General features: G+C 40.3%; 1 protein-coding gene across 1 annotated transcript in view; it reads left to right on the top strand.

Moving 5' to 3' along the window:
* Positions 1-5,345, top strand: part of reck (reversion-inducing-cysteine-rich protein with kazal motifs) — a 95,310-nt gene that overhangs the window by 1,046 nt on the left and 88,919 nt on the right. The gene's annotated exons all lie outside the window — the stretch shown is intronic.

Here is a 5,345-nt window from a genome sequence, read left to right as displayed (position 1 = left end):
TAAGTAAAAGTACAAAAGTATAGGCTATTGACATCAAAATATACTTCAGTACCAAAAGTAAAATAGGCTACATTATGCAGAATGTCCCATTTCACAAGGTATCATGTATAAAATGTATTTAAATCTTTTGAAAATAGCAGATCTGCAAGCTCACAACCGCTATTTTCAGTATGGCTATTTTCAAATAGCCAAAGTCTATATAGAGTTGAAGTGGTTAATGTAGCATGATATTGTTAAAGTTTTGTAATAATCTTACAATTCTACAAAGTAACTACGTAGTAACTAGAGTTTTCAATATAATTGTAGTGGAGTAAAAGCACAATATTTGCCTCTGAGATGTAGTGGAGTAGAAAAGTGCAGAACATTTTTAATATGCCAGTAAAGTAAGAATACCCCAAAAATTGTACTTAAGTACAGTACTTGAGTACATGTAGGCTACTTACTGTAGTTACTTTCCACCACTGACAGCAGCAGAGCACAGCTTGTCAGCCAAATCGTCATGCAATGGAGCATATTATAGGCTATATTAGACCTGGAGCCGCCTTGGCTGTTGGTCTATTTTATTATCAACGTGTCCATACTGTTTTACAGTAACAGACGTGCATGCAGCCTGGAATGTTTCAGTAGCATGTTTCTTTTGAAAGTATCAAGATTCAAGAATGTTCACCAGTGGTGGAAGAAGTACTCACATTTTGTACTTAAGTAAAAGTACCAATACCACAATGTAGACACAATGTAGTTACAAATAAAAGTCTAGTATTCAAAATGTGCTTGAGTGAAAGTGCAAAAGTGTTCACATTGAAATATACTTGAGTACTGAAAGTAAAAGTACTCATTTTGCAGAATGTCCCATTTCACAAGTTTCCAAATGTATAAAAAGGCTTTGAAAATAGCAGATCTGCAAGCTCACAACGCATCGCCAAGCGATCGTGTTGTGAGCTTGTAGACCTGCTATTTTCAAATAGCCTAAGTATGCATAGGGCTGAAGTGGTTATGTTTTGTTGCCTAATAATAATCAAAATCTACAAATAATTGTAATGGAGTAAAAAGTACAATATTTGCCTCTGTGATGTAGTGGAGTAGAAGTAAAAGTACTGAAAATGGGAAACGCTCCAGTAAAGTAAAAAATCCTCAAAAGTGTACCTTTGTACAAAAATGTACTTAGTTACTTTACGCCACTGGTAGTCACTAATGTAAAACAGTGTTGCTGAGTAACTTCTGTAGAGGCATTATTATTATTATGATTATGATTATTATTGCTATGTCGAAGTGGTTCATTCAAGTCAGTGGTGAGACAAATAAAAGGTGTGTGTTGTATAGCTACTATTAGAGTTGTGAGACATTTGTAGGACTTGACTTTGACCTGACTTACTCATTGTGTGAGTCAACACAGCCTTGAGGACCTGACAGCTTTCTCACCTTGTTGGTACATTCTTCTACCCATTTGGCACAAGACCTCCAGCTGTTGAAAATTGGGGGTGCTCTTACTCACATAGACCTGTACAGCAGTGGTTCTCAAACTTTTTTCATGTCAAGGAACCTCCCAAATTGATATCGTTGCTGTCCGGCAGAAACCAGCTAACTCCATTTTGCACGCTTTCGCATTTTTTTTCTCCATAAATCAGGGCCATTGAACACCCTTTACGTCTGTGTGTTGGTAAAAAAAATATTGAACCAATGAAAAACATTAAAAAGCGCTTCTGACAAAACCAGCTAACTAACTCCATTGGATCCTCAAACTTTCTGCTAAACCAGCTAACTCCACCGTAGTTAGCTGGTTTTGCTGACTCCAGGCTCCACCCCATTTTCACCTCCAACCTCATTGTGAGCTTGGAGGTCCATTCAGCTGTTCTTATCAATGATGAACAAAACCTCCTGACTCCGGACAGCAGAGATATATATATATATTTGGCCACGGACCCCCACCTGAAAAGGTTTTGCCAGAGACCTGCAGAAGAGAAGATCTGTATTAATTGTTTTTTTCAAAATTATTCAAAATGTCCTTAACATTTTGGATATTTTTCAAATATTAAAAAAAATAACAGATGTGCAAGCTCACAGGGCGGCACGAAGCTTGTAGATCTGATATTTTTGATTAGCCAACATATAAATGGACGAAGTGGTTAAAAGGGCCCCTGGGGGTCCCCGGATCCCACTTTGAGAACCAATGCTATACAATAACTATAACTATAACTATAACTATAACTATAACTATAACTATAACTATAACTATAACTATAACTATAACTATAACTTTAATATATATATATGTATGTTAAGTAGGCCTGTCGTAGTAGGCTACTCCTCTCTGCTATAGCGACTATTGTTTTTCGGAAGGGGTGCCTGTGTGTAAAGTGGTGTCGGGCTTATAAATTGGCATCTGGCCGTGTGTGGTTCTTTGAAGTTCCCTGGTTTGGGTCCACATGGGTGCAGGATGTGGACTTCTTTTTTTTTTTTTTTTACCCCGGGTAAATAATATCGCTTGGTGCAGTTTTCTCCTGACACGAGACATCTGTCTTGAACATGAAAGACACGGAGGAGCTCTTAGATCTTCTGGGTGATGCTGGACGGACACACATTGTCTCAGAAAAAAAGAGACATTTGTAACTTCCCTCCGAGATTGTACGAATGGAAGCGGGTCCATTACTGTGTAGTAGTAGCTGATTTCTCTATCTGCTTCGTCGACCCCATGTGTTCATTGACTCTTGTTGTTTCCTGTGAAAATCCAACTTTTCCTCCGTTCCAAAACGTTTTTGAGAAACCTCGCTCTCTAGTCGTGTGTGTGTCTTTTTCTTTCCTTTTTTCGTGTCCTTTTCATGTTGAGTTGAGACTTTGGAGAGAGTGCATCTGTAACCAATTTGACTGGGCTACTTGAAGAGAAGGAGGGGGGCGGGGGGGGGGCGGTGAATGGCAACCCCTCTTTTCTTCATCTCCAATCTTCTCTGTCATGTCCAACTGGACAGTCCATCATAATGTGAACTCTATCAGTGCATGTAGCGTGAATTCAGCCAAACCATTGGTTTATGCTTTTTTTATTTACTGTGTAAAAACAACAACTTTGTAACATTGGCATAATTATATTATTGATACAGTATGTATGTATAATAAGCCATCTCATCAAATGGTTCCGTGCTAGTCCTCTGGGGCATTGGTTCTCAAAGTGGGGTCTGGGGACCCCCAGGGGTCCTTGGGGGGGTTCCAGGGGGTCCCCAGCAAAATATGTTAATATAGCATCACAATAATTTTAATCACTTTAACCTTTTATACTTTTATAAAATGTGTCCAAACCTTTGAATATATATATTTTTAAAGCGAACATTTGTAACTCAAATCTTTGCTTCTGGGGGTCCCTGGAACAAAATTGTTTGAGATGGGGGTCCGCGGCCAAGTACATATCATTTTGGGGGTCCTTGACATGAAAAAGTTTGAGAACCACTGCTCTGGGGCACTGGTAAACAACAATGTAGGCCCACAGTATCTCATATCTCATATCCCACATTAACTTTGGTTAATATTACATTGATCAGGAGGAAATAAATTCCATGCTGTGTTTTTCCACACAGCCTTTAATTCTGTGAGCTGTTCCCACTTCAAGTAGACTGGTGTCCCTGACAGTGTTAATGGACTTAACTGTTTCGGCCCATTCACAATAGCTAAGTGAGTGGTTAGACAAATGAAGAGGTGTTGTAAGACCTCTCAGCCACGTGCTTTGCTTTCACATGCTAATTGCATAAGTCAACACAAGCACTGCCTTTTGCTCACTTTAGCTGCTACGTTCCGCCATAACCATGACCATTTGGCTCTTCCCATGGACCACTATACCAGTGGTTCTCAAAAGTGGGTTCCTGCGGACCCCCAGGGGTCCTTGAGGGGGGTCCCCAGTCAAATTGATTAATATGGCGTCAAGAGCAGTTTTTTACCACTTTTAGCCCTATTTTATCAGCTATTTGAAAATCAATCTACAAGCTCACAATGCGTCGTAACGTTGTCCATGGCCAAATATATACAGTATCAATTTAGGGAACCTTGACATGAAAATGTTTGAGAACCACTGATTTATTATTATATGTATGATCCTGATGACTATGTATTGTGTGTCAAAATGGTGCTCCGGCTTCCTGTTTGGGACTGTCGAATCCAACTGATTCCTGTATGAAAAGCAGTAGGCGGCTGAAGTACCACTTAAACCCTCTAAACGTAGTAATCTGGACCTGTTGTGAGCTTGTAGATCGGCTGTTTTTGGCAAACGTTCTCCCCAGAATACTAGGGATGCTGGGTTTCAAGTGGTTGAAGTCCATTTCCAGAAGTAAAGTATTTAGTAGTAAAGAGAAGGCCGACATGAGGGATGATGGGAGAGAATGGAGGACAGAAGATGAGAGGGAAAGAAGGGACCAGATGAGAAGAGATGACAAGTCGGAGCAAGGATACAGGAGAGGAGAGACAGAATCAAACGTCACAGCAAAAAATATGTCCCACTTTGAATAGTGGTGGGCTCTCATTGGTCACCCACAACTCTGGTGAGCGAAATGTAATTCAAACCGAGGAGTGCCAGACCAATCTGCCCAGGGCTGTGGCAGATTCGTGTGGATAAATTGATGGATAGACGGACGGACGGACCATCTGTATATGATCTTTAATGAAGTCACAAAAAGTGCATTAACTTACATCCTTAATCACTGATCAGTAAGTCTGTCGGTCGCTCAGTCCACCTCTTTGGTCCCAAGCGACATATCTTGAAAAATAGATTCAAGCCTGTTGTTCATTCATGTTCCCTAGAGCAGTGGTTTTCATGTCAAGAAGCCCCAAATTGATATGTACTTGGCCACGGAGCCACGTCTGAAAATATGTTGTTAAGATATTTGAAAACAAATATTACACATTTTCCTTCTTTTTTTTTTAAATAACACGCCGCAATGTGAGCTCATAGATTTGCTAACTTTTGGTCCACGACGCCTGAGTGTACAGTAAATCGGGCTTAAGGATGGTAATCAGTTCAAACCACTTTGGTCAGGTTGAGTGCAAGAAGCAGCACAGCCTCAGAAATGTTTGTTGTTGTCTTAACCAATGAGATTCAAACACTCATTACCAAAGAATTTCCAATTCTCATGTGGCTTTTAACCACTTGAACCCTAGCATCGCTCGGAACATTATTTTGCCAAAATGGCAGATCTACAAGCTCACAACGCGTCACAATGCAACTTGTAGATCAGCATGTTGGTGTAGAACAATGGTTCTCAACCAGTGGTCCGGGGACCACCAGTGGTCCTTGAGGGGGTTCCAGGTGGTCCCCAGCTAAATGATGGAGAGTTGGTAACCAAATGGACCCTTATAGATGCTTAACTATT

The sequence above is a fragment of the Gymnoscopelus braueri genome (genome assembly GCF_963280865.1).
Source record: "Gymnoscopelus braueri genome assembly, chromosome: 21".
In the NCBI taxonomy this organism is placed as follows: Eukaryota; Metazoa; Chordata; class Actinopteri; order Myctophiformes; family Myctophidae; genus Gymnoscopelus; species Gymnoscopelus braueri.
The sequence above is the reverse complement of the archived record's forward strand: the minus strand, read 5'-3'. Positions and strand labels throughout refer to the sequence as shown.